Below are 20,975 nucleotides of genomic sequence, written 5' to 3'. Positions count from 1 at the left end.
ATAAAATGTTTGTACCTTCTAAATATAAGACCCTTTGGGCATAGCTCCAGTTGCCCTGTACTAGTTATGGCTCTATTTAATGCCAGAACTTTGTAGAATATAGGGGTTAGAGTGGGAAGAAGCAAAGGGAAATGTTTTCTACTTCTTATCATTTATATTTCCTCCATATGCAAAACAGAAGTTTCTTCTAGGAAATAGCTAGTCAGGAAACTGTGTGTGAGAAGTGAGTATTCTTTATCATAATAGCATTTTTTAAGGAATTAGAAATAATTAGAAAGTACTTGACTGTAAAATGTATGAGATTTCCTGTCATCTAGGGGAGGGAGTAGAGGGAGGGAGTAGAGGGAGGGAGAGGAAAATCTGGAAAAATGAATACAAGGGATAATGTTATAAAAAAAAATTACTCATGCATATATACTGTCAAAAATGTATAATTATAAAATTAATAAAAAAGAAAAAGAAAGTACTTGACTGGGTTATTCCCCACTCCTGTTACCCCAATGGATTGGTTCTTAACTTCATTCACTTAAAATCATTGATTGAGAGCTGAAAAAGACTTGAAAAAGTCATTTTTTTCCAACCTCCTCATTTTCCAAATAAGAAAAGCTTAGTTTTTAGTGACTTGTCCTAGATCATACAGATAAGAAATAGCAGATCCAATACTAGGTTCTAGAATGGACTCCTAAATTCAGAAGTCACTGAATAGTATCATGCAATCTCTTTCAAAGTCTATCAGAATGAACACGACCCATTAGAAAACTCCCTTCATTAAAAAATTCCCTTCTGGATTCTGCTTTGGACACTTAGGACTTTGCCATCATGACCCAATGCCATCTCATCCTAGAACTTCTCTCTAGCCTGAAATCATCTCTCCTTCTAACATCCTTCTGGCTCCTTTTCCGACTGTAGAAGTCTTCCTGAAAACTCCATTTTTGTATATGCTTAATTCTTGGATCTGATTTTAAAATCTAAAAGCTTCACCACCATGTCCACCTGTGGGTACCTTTTGCTTCACCCTTTTAAGCTTTCTTTTATATTACAGCTTCCCTCATTAAAATATAAGCTTTTGAGGGCAGATACTTGTTTTTACTTTTTTATTTGTATCCCTAACACTTAGCCCAGGCTTGGCAAACAGTGAGTGCATAATAAATGCATATTGCCTTTTTTATCTCCACCTCCTAAAATGAATTGGCACTGAGAGTTCTGGGGGAACTTTTCCTACAAACATGCTGTGGATCTGAAAATAAAATGTGGTAAGAATGGGATTCTAATCCGTTTCAATGGAGAATTTACATTCTCCACTAATTCCATGCTTACAATTATCAATCAACCACTAGGCAAGTATTTATTAAGCACCTGCTCTCTACCAAGCACTGTGCTAGACACTGGAGATGCAAATACAAAGAATGAACAATCTCTTCATGAAACAAGCTTGTATTTGAACTAGGGAGACAAGAAAATCAATCTAGACTCTGGAAAGATGATGAATAACCCCATCAATAGCTTGTAATATTAAAATAAAGTGTAATATTAAAATAAAGTTATTTTGGGGTAACATGGAAACAAAAACTAAATTAGCACTATTTAAAACTCCTTTTTAAAGAAATCATCTTCACCTGTTCTGCGTTTCTTAGCATCCTTTCTCATCCTCTGCCAAATTAAGCAAAGACTCAAGCAAACAGTACTGCCAATGACCCATGAAGGTCATCAAATTTAGGCTGTGGTGGACTGATTGAGTATATATCCCCCAGCTGGGAGCCCTCCACTGAGGCCCTGCCTCAAGAGCCAGCCCCAATCTCCAATCCTTCCCCAGAGAACTTTAGCTAGTTTCAACTGTCACAGGCCACTGCAGAGAAAGAGAGATGGTCGCTTAAGGAGTCCGGATCCAATCACGTTGAGCCCCATAGATCAAAACCAACACCTTGAATTGCATTCAGAAGCAGATGGAAAGCCAGTACGGAACCCCAAGCACAGATGCAATGTGCTCACATGGAGTATGAATGAGCTACCAAAGAGCCTCTTTTTAATTCCTCATCTGATAACAAGCTTCCCCTCCTCAGATCAATATTGCCAACACACTGCTGAGCACCCTGTAGGGCGTGCTTTGTTGTCTCTATTACTCTTTTTAGAGAAATAATTACCAATGCACGTACTGATGTAAAAAAAAATAATTTATTCCTTCTCTCATGAAAGGAAGCAATTAAAAAAGTAGCATTGAAAGGGTTTGCTTTGCTGTTTGTGGGAGAAACTAGTTGAAAAAGTCTGTTGTTTTGTAAGCTAAAACCCTGATCTCCAGCCATATGGATTTCAACTGAAGTAGTTGGACACCAAGGGGAGATATTGTGAATCTGAAATGACACTCGGGCTGGGTGGATGTAGATCAATTTGCAGGAGTTCTCATTTTTAGTCCCAGATGCCATAGACTGAAGATATTAGTATAAAAGTGGAACCCCATGCCAGAGACTGACAGTATTTTACAAGGCTCAGGACAAGCTTAAACGCTACTCAACTAGCCTCACCTTGTCTGGGAATCCAGGCAAACAAAGGTACTCCAGAGTAGCAGTAAAGAGTTTTTCAGTGACAGCAAGACAAGGGAAAAGAGGAGGGGACCTAAACAAAATTTTGCTTTCAGATTAAATGTAATAATTGTCAAAAGTACCTCAGACAATCTATATTAAAGGTAACTTAGTAGCTTGGAAGGAAAACTGTACCTGGAGTCAGGAAAATCTAAATTCAGTTGCTCCCTTTCATACTTGCTAATTATGCGACTGGACAAATTACTTAACTCTGGAAACTTGGTTTTCTCACTTGTAAAATAGAGATAATACAATACCAGTACTAGGTACTTCAAAGAGATGCTTTGAGATAACCAAGTTCTTGAATGTGGATAATTTCATTGCTAAACCACTGTTATCCCGTTTTACCCTGGCTGTATTATCCTGGGTTAATCACTGCATTCACTGCACTCAATGCCCCAAACAACTCTCAAATATTGAAAATCACAGATGTTATATAGTTAGTATTATAAAGCACAGAGACTGGAGATGGGGTATCATGTGAGAAACAGCAAGAAGTCCAGTTTGGCTAGACTACAGAGTGTGGGTTGAAGAATAATGTAGAAAGATGCTGGAAAGGTTGCTGGGACAGGTGGTAAAGGGCTCTGAAAGCTAAAGTTTACACTTTAAAAACTGTTGATAATTACTAGAATTTGGTGGGAGGACATGATTAGACTTTGGTTTTCCAAATATCTCTTTGCCAGTTGTGTGGAAAAGAGAAATGAATGCTATTTATTAATGTCAGGATTAAGTTGCATTGTACTATAAAATATCTGCTCACTTTAAGCATTCAGCATTAATGAATTGATTTTATAATGTAAAGAAAGAGTATGTCCTTGAAGAGGTTAAGTTTTCTAATTCTCAATTTTATCTATTCATACTATTAGGGGAGGAGGACAGCTCCAAGCAATTTCTCATACTCTTCTTCCTTCAATGTATAATCTTTGAAATATTCATAGCTATCATCTTGCTTCTTTGCCTACAAATCCAAGACATCTCTCTACAGTTTCTCAATTTACCTCCTTTTTTTCTTCCTTCCTTCCCTTTTTTCTTTCTTTTTCTTTCTTCTTTTCTTCCCTTTATTTTTGTATTTTTGTCAATTCTGTGAGAGCTGGGAGTTTCCATAATAGGATTCTCAGTTATGCGTTAAAATGTTTGGGTAAATATCTAAACATTAGCTCAATATGATTCTTTCTTTTCACCTTCCTCCCCACCCTCATCCTGAAGTTTCCCTCAGCTCTCCAAACTTCCACCTTTTGTATCTGATCTTACTTTTCTGCATCTTAACTCTTCCTTTTCCATTATATTATGTGTAATGGAATAATATATTATATAATATAATATTTATAATTATATTATACTAGAATCACTTCTGGTTGATGGGAAGGGGCTAAGCTTTCTTAATTAAAGGAAAGGGGCTATTAGGTATCTTGATATTAAGGACCATTAGATGATTGATTACATTTCTAGTCACTTAGTAATAAAGGTGGGAGAGAATTATCTTGAAATATGTGCTTATCAAAAGGGGGAACTTATAGCAGTTCAATTTTAAAAGTCACAATAGGCCATATAGAGAGTTTCTGAGCTAATCCTTAAGCAATTCATATAGCAGCTCAATCCTTAAGTGAAAGCTGGCAAATTAAGTATCATGTAAGGGACACTATTTGAAGAAGGCATTTCAGTAATGCGGTGTAACAGAAACAAAGGGAGATGTCACACTAGATTTAGAGGTTCATGCTTCTCTGGAGAAAATGAAGCTATAACAGTTCCTAACCTCTGAAGGGTACTGTATTCACATAGAGAAAACTCATAACCTTCCCTCACAGTATCCATATCTTATCATACATTATTTCTATCAATAATCAAGAATCCTTTGAATGGGCATTTTGTTTAATCAGGATGTCATGTGTATGTGGAGAGGGAAACAAAGAGAGGAAGGAGACAGAAAAGAAGGGATGGGGAGACAAAAATTGTGGGTTTGTAATGAATCATGGAAACAGCTCAGGAAATTGAAGTTTTGAAAGTCAATATACATATAATGTACTTAGGACAGCTAGACCACATTATATCTTAAATGTTGATTAAAATTCCTTTGGGATAGTATAACTTTTGGCAGATTGTTGCATGGGATACTGAATGTGCATGGCATTCAAGCTGGTTCACCTTTGCAATGAACTCACAGTGGGAGCTATTCGGCTACTTATTCAACGTTTGTCAGGTACCCAGATGGCTGAGCAGGTCTCAGCAGGATATAGGCAGGAGGACTTGGGTACATTCTGAGATATTCATAACCACATAGCTCAGAATGTCATCCCTCCCCATGGGATGTATTTTTAACCATCTTATGAATCAATAAGTTAGGAACACAGTAGAAAGAATGTGTAATATTTCCTGGATATTTCTTGATTTGTTCATTCATTTGTTCATTCATTCCAACATTTACGGAGCTTCTGTTGTTGCCACACACTGTGCTATGTTCTGTTGGAACACGGATCTGAGGATCAGGTTCCTGTGATCAGGCATTATGTTTGGTGAAAGAAAAGAGAGGAGAAGTGAGCTATTAGAGCTAAAAACTTGTAATGATTTCCAGCACTTATCCATACTGGAATGAAGAGAATGTCCTTTTGCCCAATACACAGACACAATCCGTCTGCCTAGTGGCATCCGTGGGCAGGCCAACACCAATGCTACCAAACGACAGTGCCATAGAAGAAGAAGGATAGAGGCAGGGATACTGTCTTTGGGCAATTCTGCCAATGTATGTCTGAAAATGCTTCTCAGCTTTTCAAGAAGACTTATTCAACCTATGGTTGAATAAATCTAAAAGTCCCCACTACTGGGGTAATTACTCACTTTTACAAAAGCTGCTTGAAAAAAATTGGAAATTAGTCTGCCAGAAACTACTCATACACTAACATCTCACATGTTGCTCCAAAATAAGATCGAAATGAGTATTGTAATAGATATTATAAACAAATTAGGAGAAAAACATTATGTCATTTCTATAAATAGGGGAGAAGCTCAAGACTGAGAGAGAGAGAGAGACAGAGAGAGAGAGAGACAGAGAGAGAGAGAGACAGAGAGAGACAGAGAGAGACAAAGAGAGAGAGAGACAGAGAGACAGAGAGAGAAAATCAATCATAGGAGGTAGAATAAATAATTATGATTATATTTTTTAAATGTTTGCACAAACAGAATCAATGCAGCCAAACTTGGAAAAGCAGGAAATTGTGGAGTGGGGGGGTTTTACAGCACATTTCTCATAAAAAAGGTTTCATTGTGCCAAATTTATAAGAGCCATTCTCCAATTGATGGATGTTCAAAAGATATAAATAAGCTGTTTTCAAAAGAAAAAATAATCTAAATAACTAATAATTAGATAAATACAAATTTGTAGCCTTGAAGTACTGGCTAGGTTTGGAATTGTAAGCAAACCACATAATATTTTGGATTCTCAATTTCTTGATCCATAAAACAGAAATAATGACACCTGTATCACATACCTCCCAGGGTTATTGAGAAGAAAGAACTTTGTTAACCTAAAGGTGGGGATAAATGTGAGTCATTATTGTTTGGTCATAGATCTGAGGGTGTGGGGAGTATATGAAATAAAGAGAGAGGGCAGAATATGTATTGTGAGGGAAAACATGAGATTTAAAATCAGAACATATTGGCAGGTCATATCTCTGCTCTTTATTGATTATGTGATCTGAAGATAACTGAATGAAGATAATAGTTACAATAACTACTGCATAACTTTTTGTGAAGAAATTATTTTGGGAACCAAAAACAAAAAAACAAAAAAATGCCACTATAGAAATATGAGCTATTAATTTTATTATGAGATGTTCTTCTCATCCATTGTCAGGTCACATGTATATACACATATATATTACAACATTTCCTCCAACAGGATGTATGTTTCTTTTGAAAAGGGAAAATTTCATTTTCTTCTGTATTCCCAAGTGTCTAGTATACTATCTGGTATACAGCAAGTATTTAATAAATGTTTTTGTTTAGTTGATTCTACTTTGTGATGACATATGTGCTTAGTGGAAATTTTGTGGTGGAAGCCTTGAAATTCCCATCATATTGCTATCTATTTTTCTTCCTGATCTTTCTAACTTGTTCTCCATTTTCTTTCTTTTTCTTCTTCTCCTCCCCTTTCACTTTTTTATTCTTTTGAGTGGCCTTGTAGCTTGCGTCAATTTAATCTACCAAGTGTGGTGATAAATGCTGATACACAAAGAGATCCCACTTATCTTCCTCATCTTTAAGAATAGTATCAGGAGTATTAAAGTTTGGAGAGAGCAAAAACTGTAATAAAAACTAATGACAACAAAAAGGAGCTTCCTCTCTTTATAATGAGAGTGAGCAAAATAAAATAAAAAAAAAGATAGTAACACTTCAACACTTCTCATGCTTGATAGTAAAATACTGAAAGAATACTACAAAGAAATAACAAATTCATCTTTTTTTTTCTTTCTCAAGGAGAATTATCTTTTTGGGAAGGAAAGACAAAACAGAAAGGGTTATATATCTTAGACAAAAACCAGGAGGAATTCAGAGGAATGTGTGGTTCAGAGAGATTGCATTGGCTAGAACTGTATCTCATAGCTCTTCACCAATGCTCTTACACTAGACATTGTGTGTTTACCAGCTTTTGCTTTGTGTGCAACAGTGCATATGCAATGAAAAGTACATTTTTTGTATCTTGGAAATGCTAAGAAGTTATGAATTTGCAATAAATTATTTTAATAAAACCCAGAAAGATCATAAAGAATAATCTAAATGACTATTTTTTCTAAACTTGATCTGTGACTTTATAAGTATGGGGAATCTATTCACCAATGAAGATGTCTCAGCGATTGTTTAAATTGTATCTTTGCATCTCTATTGTCTAACACAGTATCTGACACATAGTAGGTACTTAATAGATGTCCACTGATTTATTGATAACAGACCCAATTCTTTTAAATTTTCAAAGTACTTACAAATCAAATATCTGAAGCCAACCTGGTAAGTATCCAATTTAACTAAACAAGCATTTATTAAGTATCTATTAGACACAGGGCACTATGCTAAGTACTGGGGATAAAGGAGGGGTTTACTTTCTACTGGGGAGATGTGACACATATGTGAATCAGTGAATACAAAGTAACACTGGAGAAGGAAAAAGAGGGACACAGAAAGAATCTGAAAACCGGAGGGATACAGAAAGATCTTTTGTAGGAAATGATAGGAGAGATATTTGTAGTAAAGAAATAAGCCAATAGCCATCCCTGAAAATGGATAACATTGAATGAATAGCTGCGGTTATCTCAGAGCAATTTTATCTAAAGAAATGAATGATTAGAGGTTTTGTGGTGAAAACGACCTTTCTTTTCTTGAACTTTAAATGGGGGAAAAAACAGTAGATATTTCACTGGTCTATGGTCCATCAGCTTTGTAGTATCCGAAATTTTATTTTATCACATCCACAAAAAGGATCAGGCTCTGTGACATTGCTTCACACCACTTTCCAAGAGGCCGATTTACAAAACAAAATGGAAATTCATTAGTATTTAAAGGGACAAAGATTTTGTCTAGAGTGGCATAAATACTAAAGACCTTCTTGAAGCACATTAATTGCTTTCAGCAATATGCATGGCTCATGTTCTAGCTGCCAAGGACATGACAAGAATTGAAAGAACAAATGAAAAAGGGTTCCTGTGTTTATCCCCAGCCTTAGAAAGACTCAGGAAGATACACATGATGAGGGTAAGAGATATACAACCTGTACCCTGGTGTAGGAAAAAAAGGTAAAAGGAATCGCTAGCCATAAATGAATTGAATTTAGAGTAAAGGCTTTTCCATGAGGAAGACCAGTAAGGTCTTAATAGCTGCCAAAATAATCCTTTTCTGTGTCACTGGGGTGTTGGGCTAATGAAATGACAGAAAATGCTCTGATTGGCTTCAGATCATCTTTGTCCCAGGGAAGTCAAATCCTGAAGGAAATAATCCAGCTAGATAACATAGTGGATACAGCATTGACTTGGCATTAAATTATCTCAAGATCTGTTTGATCAGTGTTTCTGCTTTAGACACTTATTAGGTGTGGGACCCTGGAAAAATCATTTAATCTCTTCCTGCCTCGGTTTCCTCATCTGTAAGATGGTGATAAGCAGGATTATCACAGGATAAGCTGTGAGGATAAAATGGGATAAAATTCCTAAAGTATTTTGAACACTCAAAAAGCACTACAGAGTGGGGTCACAACCTTTTTTCCTCTACTCTTTTAACCCTTCCTATGACTATTTGCAGGATATAAGTGTGTGGAATCAGACTTCAAATTTGTGTAGGAAAAATATTTACGGGAGCCAATGAGAGAAGCAAAGACAAACTGGAGAAACACTCAATACTAGAAATGTTTTGTGGTAATTGTGCAAATGAGCATTCCCTACTTTATGTCCTGGCCCGTAGAGACACAAGTGTGGAAATGTATTGGATCATTGTCATAAGCCAGAGTAAGATCTCTGACTAAAGACCCTACCCTCTACCAGAAAGGGTCTTTAGGGGGAAATGTAAAAGCTGAAGTCTAGCTTTTTGATGTTGCTCTTTGCTCCAAGAGTTTAGTACCTGAGGCTGAGAACTCGGGAGATGATGGGCTTCAGAGACTAGAGATTGGACCCTGAGGAAGCAGTAAATTAGCTTAGGTTGGGGGTATCTGCTCTTTCTCAATGGGTACAACAATGACCCAGATGAAGTTTTCATCCAGACCACAATTTAGAGATGGTAGAAACTAGATAATAGAGCAGTGTCTGGCAATAATCATTAGACTATCGAGACCAAATCCAGCAGAGAACATGGGGCCAAGCTCAATAAGAGAAGCACAAAAATACATGTTTGCAACATCTCAGGTATGTATTGCTCCTAATGTGCTCCCTGGTCAACATATTCCCTGTTAATATGTGTCTGTCTATATGGAATATCCCAAAAGTCTTATTCTAAGTTTTTAAAGCTTAAAACTTAATTAAGACTTCTGGGACACCCTGATTGTTAACTCTTTGTTTGTCTATTCTTCTCATTGATGCTGTGTTCTTGTAATGTACCCCAAGTTTCAATGGAAATATTTTGTTGCTAATTTTTCTCACTGTTTTTTTTTCAGTAAATGCCCTTGCTCTGAGCTCTGGGCTTTGATTGATGATAGAAAAGTAAACTAATTGGTGAGGACTCATGAGTTATATACAGTCTTGGGAGTTGCAGATCCAGAAATTACCTGAATCTTAGGTCACTATCTCTTTATGCAATCCATACTACAAAAGGGGAAAGATACAGGACACTCCACAGGAAGAAGCAGCAGCCACAGCTTTGATAGCTTTGGAGGATGGTTGCAGGAGCTCAGTGGTAAAGCAGAAACCACCAGCACCTTTGGATACAGAAAGCGTCAGTAAGGAACAGAAGTTCAGAAGGTGTTAGCTGCAGAGATAAAATGGTACCTTAAAAGAATTATGGAACCATATCAAAGATACTTGAAGAAACTTTATCACCTTGACATTAAGGAAAGTACCTTTTTGGTAACTGGAATATTCCAATATCTCCTATCCTATTAATGAGTCATCTGGGAAACTGAAGACTAATCAGAAACCTGTTTTGGTGAGCTTGAAATATATCAAACGCCATTGGATGCTCTCAAAGAATATTTTATTTAGGTTTTGGAAAACTGGATATCTTTAAAATGCTGCAAAATAGAATTTTTCTACCACTAGCATCTGTCTTAATCAATGTTCTCCTTTTATTTCTGTCGATTTCTATTTCTCAATGGAACATTTTTCTTATGATAAAATTTTATGAGGGCATAATACTCATATTAACAGATTATTTTTCATTGATTAATCTTAGTTTGGTTGCATTGTGATGGATAACTAAATATAAAGATATTTGGTACATATAGGCAAGTTGCAATAAACTGTCAATGAAGGCATCCCTAGGAAAAGTGGAAGGAAGGCTATAATCAGAGAAATAACCCATGAATGATAAGAAAAGAACATAGTGAAAATAAGAAACAATTCCATAGGCAACTCATACACACCATTAATAGCTACACAATTTTAAGAAAAACAGAGGAAGATTCCCATTGGATTGAGTGGCCCTTCTGTGAATGATTTACAGAACATGGGCAAAATTTACACAAAATGAGTAGGCACTAATAGTACCCTTTGTGAATGATTTTCCACGGGACACAGAAGAAATTTATGCAGATTGCACTAACAGGCAGAGAGCTATATTACGAGAAGAAATATCCAAATCAGTGAGATCACAGAAACAACAGAGCATCAATTCTTGGTTATATATAGGGTGATAGCTTAATTTTATCAGGGATATCTCTCCAGATCACACCTTTCACTGAAACAAGTTACTGCTATGAAGGCTTCTCATTTCTTACCTAATTTGTGGATTTCAGCAAATTTAAAATTAAAGAGTGGCAATTCCCATACCCTAAGATCTTATTTTTTCCTGACATTTCTATTGGAAATTGAACTGAATCTAATAATTCATCTGATATTTTCCCCATAATCTTCTGATTAATGACTATATATATAGCTTCACTATCTACACTGGACAGATAATGAAATTAAGATTCAGAGAGATTAACTAATTTGCTCTTCACAAAGCTAGTGATTGGATGGGACATTTGCCCTACTATTAAAAATGTAGGTTTCTTACTTTCTGTGCTAGGGCAGAGAATCCCAAATTTGTTGAGGTGATTTTCTGATAAGGGAACAGTTCTTTGGTGTCATTACCTATAAAGGAAAGGGGAAGAATGCACCAAAATACATTATTTTGTCAAACATTATATATCATTTAAAACTTTTTTAAAAGAAAAAACCCAATGTAAAAATCATCTTACAAAATGGAGAACTTTATGATTTGTTTGTCATCTTCTTCCTGCAATCTTAACATAATATGGCGCATATCCCATGACAGCTCGTAAAATGTACCACTTCCACCAAATCACTAGCTTTTATGGAGACAGTAATGAACATAAGATACCTTAGTAGGAGTTATAAAACTGTAGACACTTCTAACATTAAAAAACAAGTGGAAGTATTTTGTAAACCAAAAATATTCAAATATTGTGAGAAATGAGAGTATTTTGGACCCAAACTATCACATAAAGATCTGCAGGCTTACCAACACACTATTTCTTCTGGATTTATTGTGATTCACCATTTTTAATGCTGGAGTCCTGACTTATTTAAAAATAGTTTGCAAGTGCCTGTGAGTAAATCCCAACTGATTTAAAAAGCAGGAAGGAGGAAAAGAAGAAGAGGGGGAAAAATAAATCCATACAGGCAAATGCCTAAGGAAATAGATGAGAACTCCTTAAAATGGAAGCTGTATGATGGATCTTTTCTCGACGTGCAAATATCCCTCAGCTTGCCCTTAGACAGATGAGTTTGAAGCTGGTGGCTTGGGTATACAAGTCAAAAAGTGATGTCTTTCTCCCTAGCCCACATTTCAGGGATTAAGACGTTTCAGATTCTTCCGACTTCAATCAGTGCAAAAGCCCCTTGGCATCTCAAGTATTCCTATGCCATGCACTGATGTGACTTTAATAACCTTTTTTCATCTTATCTGCAATACTGCACATATTTACTATTTTTTGACAAGCACGGAACCCGATTGAAAAGAGTATTTTGAAATATTAAGAATTCTGAACAAATGAGCAAAGATAAGAAGAAAGTATTAAAGGATTAAGGACAAACACAAAATGGAGAAGGGGACATGACAGGCAAAATTGAAATACCTATGAAGTGAAATTTTGAAAAATGGCATTGGTGAAGACTTGATTAAATTAGTCAAATTTCATTCTATCCATAATAGAAAACATTTTCTGCTGCACTTTAAAGTGTGCCCTTATCCTTCTTTGAATTGATGCCATTTGCTTAGATGTACCTCGAAGCCAACTTGCCAGGATATCATTACAATACTTGGACCTACATGAGTAATGCTACTGACCGGTACATCTCTGAGACAGCTTATAAACTGTAAGTTCAGCAGGCTGGAAAATTGAGCCAAGTTGGTCATTCTGAAGCAAATAACCACTTAGAATTCAGACCCACTGAGACGTCAGAACTTGAGTCTCAAGGACTATATAAATATGCATGAATGTATGTTTTATATGTATATTTATATGTTTTATTATTTATCGTATAATATTTATATGCATATAAATAAGCTCTTTAGCACAGTTGAAGATATTTGTATGTATGTATCGATACGTGTACATATGTATCTATACCTATTTCTATGTATCCACATACATGTATACATGTATCTATACATGTATGGATATAAGTCTACATATATATCTTCAGCTGTGCTCAAAGACTCTATTTCTAAACCTTGAACCTTACTCAGTGCTTACTTCCAATTTTCAGGACATCTTCTCCAAGAAAACATGATTGTAAGAGTCTTTAAAGAGGGTAATTATTTCATAAAGTCTCCTTCCCTCTTTTTCAGAAAGAGTGCCATTCTTTCTCCACCCCCACCCCCACTCACATATGCTCTTGGCAGGATCATACAGAGATCACTGTGGCTGCCTGGATGAAACTGGTCTGTTCACCCCAAATGCTGTACATCAACAGGGAGCAGCTGACAGTTTCTGTGTTTGAAGCAGTTAAGTACTCTTGTTTAGCAGCACTTCCAGATTAGTAGGAGAATGGCAGGACTATTTTCAGATGGAATATTGCACTATTTTGGACAGCATAAAAAGGAAGTTAAAAGCTCTTGATCGTTGCCTGCAGCTAACAGACAGCTTTAGCCCTTTCTTCTCATAAAGCATCAAGAAAACTTAACCATGTTCCTTTTTTAACAGAAGGGTTAAATGTAGTCATTATAACTGCTGTGTTTACAGAGGCCATAACCTCTCACCCAAAACCACAGTATTCTATTCTAAAAGCCCACCACTTTGTTATAGATGCCAAACAAATCACATTTGGGAAGAGATCTGTTGTGATTTCAAGAAATGTGTCTGGTCATAAGACATAGTGTGCTAATGAGACTTTAATGAACTTGATCCTACAGGCAAAAGATCAAGGTTGTTTATGGTGTTAGAAAGTACAATGGATAAAGTACTGGACCTAGAAGATGTGATCTCAAATCTAGCATCTGACACTTCATTTTGTGAAACCAGGCAAGTCATTTAATATCTCTTTTTCTGTCTCTGTGTCTCTCTGTTTTTGTCTCTATCTCTGTCTGTCTCTCAGCTTCTTCAGTTATAAAATGGGGTTGATGATACATCTTCCTCCCAAGATTACATGAGAAATAATAATAAATTTTGAGGATTAAATGAGAAAATATTTGAAAAATATTCAGCATAAGCATGCCAATTGGGGAAATACGTATAGAAGAATTGCACATGTTTAACATATGTTGGATTACTTCCTGTCTAAGGGAGGGGGTGGAAGGAAGGGAGGCAGAAAAAAAATTGGAACATAAGATTTTGCAGGGGTGAATGATGAAAACTATCTTTGCAAGCATTTTGAAAGTAAAAAATTATTTTTAAGTGCTCAGCACATGGTAAATGATTATTGAATTCTTATTTCTTTCTTTTCACTCTTTACTAACACCTCCAAAAAAAAACAAATACAGTTTTTAAAACCTCTATGTCTTCATCTACAAAATGAGACCACTAAACTAGCTAATGGCCATTTACTTGCAGTTCAAAATCCCGTGATTCCATGTAAATGTGTATGTTTCCATTAAAAAAAAAAGTAAAGAAGAAACCAAGGAGTCTGAATGTAAATCAACACATGTTATGTTCACTTCTTTTTTGTGTTTTTTTTAATTCTCCCATGGTTTTTCCCTTTTGTTCTCTTTTTCTCTCCTAATATGATTCATAAAGCAATGTGTATCTAAAAATAAATAAATTTACTAAAAAAAAAAAGTAAGGAAGACTCAACAGTTACTGAGTGTATAAGAATGGGAAGTAATTTGAATCAATGAAATCACAAATCTGAACCTAAAACAACCAAAAAAGTGCCTCTCAGATTGGTGCAGAAAAATTAATGTTTCATGTGAAGTCAGGATCTTGAATCAAATCCTCCCACTGACCACCTGAGTGATCTTGAACAAGCCTTTCCTGACCTTGAGTTCCTCAACCATAAAAACTGAGAGAGTTGCAACAGTTCATATGAGTGCTCCCATGTTACTCAGAAACCTATAATTTCATCATTATTTATGGTCCAGCAGCATTCCATTATAACCATAGAGTAGGAAAAAAATTTATACTTTTATAAAAACATTGTAAAAAATAAAGATCAACAACAACTTTGAAAGAGAAGAATTCTGATCAGCACAAGGACCAAATGTGATTTCAAAGGACTAATGATATAAGAATCCTACCCACTCACCTCTGTGTAGAGGAGGAGGTCGCCATCTGCAGAATGAAACACATTTTTTGAAATAGTCAAAATTTGTTTTACCTGATTATGTATATTTGTTACAAAGGTTTTACATTTCTCTCTTTTTTTTTTTAAGAAATCGAATGAAGTGAGGAAAGAAAATAAATATTCATTGAAAAAATTGAATCTCATTAAAGAAAAATAAAAAGGAAATTGGATTAAGTAACCTCTGGGGGTCATTTTTAGGTTTAATCTGTAATCCTAGGAATCTCATCGATACATGAGTCCTACTTATGAAATAATAAAATGATAATAATAACTAGTATTTTAAGGTTTACAAAATACTTTACTTATATTCCCTTATTCAGTTCTCCCAATAACCCTATGAGGTAGATGCTGTGATTGTTCCCATTTTACTTGTGAAAACACTGATGCTAGGACAAATTAAGTGAATTGCCTAGAGTCAAACAGCTATTAGGAAGTGGTTGAGATCAAGAATAGAAATCAAATTTTCCTGAATCTGAGACAAGCACTTGATCTACCATCAGTTAACAAACAGTTACGGAACTGCAAAAGTACAGAAGATAGCTTGAATCATTGAAATCATAAGTGTGAACCAGCATTAGAAATGAAGAAGAAATAGCACTCAGAAAACAAACAAAAAACCAAAGCCATGGAAAAGTTCTGGATCAGAACAAACATATATATCTCTGTGTGTGTGTCTATATATACATATATGCATATGTATACACACACACACACACACACACACACACACACACACACACACACACATATATATATATATATTATATATAATAAAGGTCTGTGCTGAAAATAACACAAATTTCAGGGCATTTGAGGGATCCATTTTCAATATACCTGAGAGAAGGAAGGATAATGGTAAAATATAAGCCCCTGGGATCAGAGACAGTTTCATTTCTATCTTGGTATCCCCAGGGGCCAGCACAATGCCCTGAACATGATAGACTCTTAAATAATGTCTATTGTTTTGAAATGAATTGAGTTGGTTTCATAAGACAACCATCAATCACAGAAATTTAGCATGTTAAAGCTAAAAGATTCATAGACTCATATAGTATTTGTGTTGAAGGAGACATCAAATCCACCCCCCTCCTTTTTAAAATCAAGGAACTTTAGCTAAAAAAGGTTAAATGAGTGGCCCAGCCTCAAAGCTAGTGTCAGAGCAAGGACAAGGAATAGAATCCAAGTTAAATGTCTCTGATGAAGTATTCCTTTTCTCAGACAGCCCCCAAAGTGAATCTGCTTTGGACTGAAATCATGTTCTGCATTGAAAGCCATTTCATTATATCCACTAAACTGTGGCGAAATCAGAGGCAGCTGGTTTTAACAGACAGTAGGGGAGGTTACCTACCGTTGAGTCAACATTTAGTCCAAAAATTTTCCATCTCTTTAGACGACTATGTAATTCAAAACAGTGTGATTCCAAACAGCATTGCCAGGGCTGTCTTTCCAGCTTGCTGAATTCTGCCCGGCATGGCTCTTGGTTGTCACTTTCCAAGGATGCAGAATAGTGTATCTGAATTAGAATTGAGAAACTGGATTCTAGACCTAGATCTGATACCATATATCTTTGGGCAAGTGACTTCAAATGATGATGTGGAACTAGGTCATGCTTAAGATCTTTTCTCTACAATTCTGTGATTCTGTGAATTGAATATGTCAAGGAAACCCTAATAACAGCCTGTTCACTTGAAACAGCAGACCAAGATTTGAATTCCACTTCTGCCAATTATATTTATGTGATCATGTAAGTAAGACCACTGTCCTTTTCCTAGCCACAGTCTATAGACTGAGGGTGCCATTTGTAGGAGAGGCAGTCTGGGATAATTGATAGAGATCTTACACGAGTCTAGAAGATCTGGATTTAGATTCTGCCTCTGATAATAAATGGCTGTGTGACTCTAGGAAAACCATTCAATCTTTCGTTGACCCATGCAACTTTCAAAGACTAAGTTTCAAAAAGAGCTGTTGTTCTGCACACACAGAAAGAGTTTATTCCCTATAAGTTCCCTGTACGAGTAAAATCACAGATCAGAAGCAGAGGATCTAAGTCTGAAATGAAGTTGTATTTCTTACTGTCTTTCCTATCTGTAAAATGTGTTAGTTGATAATTGTATAAATATATATGCATATGTTGACAGGTTATCTTTAAGATCCTTTCTTTTTCTCTAAGTCTCAAATCCTAGATCTACCTTTCTTCTTCTTGATTTTTTTGAAGCTTAGATAAAACTGTATATGTGGAAGTGTTTTGTACACAGTAAAGTATACTGGAAAAAGCACTACTTGTTCTGAAGTTAAAAAATGTAGAATCAATCCCACTTCTGACTTTTTTTGTTTTTACAACTTAATATATTTGGGTCTCAGTTCCTCATCTATAAAATTAAAGAGTTGGACTGGATACCTATTTTATTTCCTTCCAGCCCTAGACCTATTTTCCTGTAACTATAGTCAATGCTTTATTATTTTTAGGATCTCTTAACTCACTCTTTGGAGTTGTTGGGAGAATTTGTACCTCCCAAACACAGCCTCCCAACACACAGACATTACCTCACTCCAGATTAGAATAATCCCTAAGGACATTCAAGTCACTTTTCTCTCTCTCTCTCTCTCTTTCCAAAAACCACCCTAAGAATTCTGGGTAATACAGCGCTCTTCTCTTCCAAGAATATCTGATCCAGCAGGGCACACATAGAAACAATTGACACAGATATGGTTCATTTGAGAAAATTACACTTGGGGGTTTGCCATTAGATGTTTTAATAGCTAAGAAGATCTGCTGAGATGCTGACAAGGTGCCCAGCAAATGAGTTCTTGTAGAAGAGGATCAAAATCATTGAATTTTAGCACTAGGAGGGACATTAGAGATTGAACTGTGGTGAATCCTCTGAGGTGATAGGCTCAGATTTGATTGTTTATTTGAGTAAGTGGAAAATCAGTTAGGATGCTAAAATAATACCATTTATTAGGGTAAAAAACCAGCTCTGGATTCTGTTCTCATGGAGGATGACTGTGTACCAATGGAATTCTGAAGTAACTTCAGTTTGATCGCCTCTCAGGTCCCTTTCAGATCTGAGTGTCTATAATATTCTGGCTATATCAAGAAGAAATGATCATATATATAAAAAGGCAAGGGGCGCCTCCATGATTACGGAGCTGAATTGGTCCCCAGGTCTCCGTTCTTCTTTGTTTGTTTCATCCAAAAGACATCCAGAAAGCCTGCTCTAATGGGTGCCACATTTTATTGTTGTTTTAGGACTACTTCCCATAGCCCCCCTCTCTCCTTTTATAAGAATGCATTCTTTTTAACTCTGTTCCTAGTCTGTTCCTCTCTAAAACTGCTCCATCCTGACTACTGTCTCTTACAAGTCTAATGTTTGTTTGTTCATTCCTCTCTGGCGGATTTTAAAATCCAAATCGCCGCAGTAATTCATTTTTTATTGTTCTCTTGCTTAGCAGCAACACATGTACAGTAGCAGTGTTCACTCTTCAGGGGGATAATGGCATTTTTGGAGATTTTACTGTAGTCATTACTCTTGCTTCTTTATTAAGAGACTTGACTTTAATCTTCTGCTTTAGCTATATGGTTTATCTTATGAATATTAATATACAACCCAAAGGGATCTATCCTCTGAATATGAATTAGAGAGGGCTTTTTATATTGGAGAAATAGAAAGCCATTTTCTGGTATGTGCATCTTTCCGGGGTGCCCTGCCTCTAATTTAATCAGCATGTAGTCATCATGTATGCCACCGGCGCTCCAGGCCACCAAGTAATTGAAATGATTCAAGCTTGTTTAATAAAGTAATTTCAATTATAGGAGGAGTTGAGTCAGAAAATGTCAACTGTACAAACTTTATACTGCCTGGAATAAGCAATAGGGCACTAAAGACCCCAAAAGGAAAAAGTGTAACTCTTTCTTATTCTGAAATGAGTTTTGTTCCCATGAGACTAGCCTCCATCAGGAGAAGTGTTGATCATAAAGTCCAAGTTTGATTGCTCATAGAAAAACATGGTTTTAAAAAAAAGCACATTTTGTGATTCAGAACTATAGACTAGATGCCTTGGCCAACTCCCTTGGCCAACACCTTTAACAAAATAGATGATCGTCGCCAATCATTTCCTTTGAAAGTCTCTAGAAAAGGGGAATCCATGGAGTTTTAATCATATAGTCATGAAAATATATTCACGTTTTACATTTTAACAAGTTAAGAATTACCCATCACCTGGACATGGCTCTCTTCAACAATGAGATGATTCAAACCAGTTCTAATTGTTCAGTGATTCAGAGAGCCATCTACACCCAGGGAAAGGACTATGGGAACTGAATATAGACCACAACATAGCATTTTTACTCTTTCTGTTGTTGTTTGCTTGCATTTTTTGTTTTCTTACTCATTTACTTTTCTGATTTGATTTGATTTTCCTTGTATAGCAAGATAATTGTATAAATATATATGCATATGTTGGATTTAACATATATTTCTACCATGCTTAACATATATTGGACTACCTGCTATCTAGGGGAGGGGTAAAGAAAGGAGGAGGAAATTTGGAACAGAAGGTTTTGCAAGGGTCAGTGTTGAAAAATTACCCATGCATATGTTTTGTAAATAAAAAGCTTTAATAAAATAAAAAACTAAAAAAAGAATCCATCACCAACAAGCCCTAAAATGTTCCATAAATGTCATAAGTGAAACCTATGCAAATATTATTTCTCCTTTTATTGAATGTCTTCCTGTCCTTTTAGATTTTTCCTTTCCTGTCCTAAAAATGTATACAATTTCTACTACCTCAAAGAGTCTTTATCCATGATATTTTGTTTTCACATTCTCCTTTCTTTAAAACTATGAACTCTTCTCCTTTGGAGCCACAACTTGCCCTCTCTCTGTTTCCCATAATATTAGTCAGGTGACTTTAATAGTATTCGGTAATCTTTTCTAGGATCTCAAAACCCTTATAATGAGAAAGATCTTCCTAAATCCCTTCCATGTTAAATTGGAACTGTTCCTTCTTCTATTCCCAGAGGACAGAAAGAAGAACTGCTTGCCACTTTTGATATAGAAATAAAACTTCTTCTAAGCATATTCAGCAGAAACTCAGTTGTATGAATATAAGTAGTGATTTGAATATCAGATGCCATTAAATATCTACTAGATTAGAGAATTATGCTAAGTACTAGGTAAAATAGAATGTCTAGAATAGCTTTTGTCCCTATCCTCAAGGAGTTTATAGTTTAGCAGGTAGATAAGACAAACATAACCAATTAGTTGTACGTACATAGTATTCCCAGAAGTCTTGTCAAAGTTACTTCCTTTCTAAAAAGATTAAAGAACGAAGGCTTTGTTCTGGCATTGAACAAGCTACCATAAATGCTTTATAAATATTCCTGTTATCCCCATATGTGACAAAGATTGATTAGATCATAAGTAATCATATATTTATTTTTGCCCTCAACTTTGACCTATGGAAGGAAAAAACAAACCACTATAGAGAGCATCAGAACTTAAATAACAAAATTGAAGACAATTGGGTATCTAGAGACTCCACTTTCTGAACGGGAAGGTCACAGGGCCACTGGTCACGTAGAGTTTTCTCAAGGAAATTATGTATATTAGGGTACTGTGAAGGCCCAGGAAAGGTAGACCTAGGTGATCAAGCTAGAGGCCATACCAACCAGAAGCAGTAATAGCAATGTAGCAGAAGAATTCCTGGACAATCTGAGAATTCCAACATTAAGCCTCCCTTAGAAAAGCAAAGGGGTTTCTTAACCAAGCAAAGGAGATGTGGAACCAAACAAAAACCAGAGATAAGATACAGCAAGGGACAAAACCACAATTTGGAGAAACAAACCCATCTTGCCTTCAATGAGTTTTGTGGGCCATGGAGGTCTTGCGGTGAGGGTGGGGGGAGAAAGGAAGACTCTCTAGGTATTCCAGTGGGGTTTTTCCCAGTAAAGGGGTTTTCCCCATTTCTGAAGAATTCTCAA

The sequence above is a fragment of the Sminthopsis crassicaudata genome, chromosome 6, assembly GCF_048593235.1.
Source record: "Sminthopsis crassicaudata isolate SCR6 chromosome 6, ASM4859323v1, whole genome shotgun sequence".
Taxonomy (NCBI): domain Eukaryota; kingdom Metazoa; phylum Chordata; class Mammalia; order Dasyuromorphia; family Dasyuridae; genus Sminthopsis; species Sminthopsis crassicaudata.
This window is presented reverse-complemented; position numbering follows the sequence as displayed.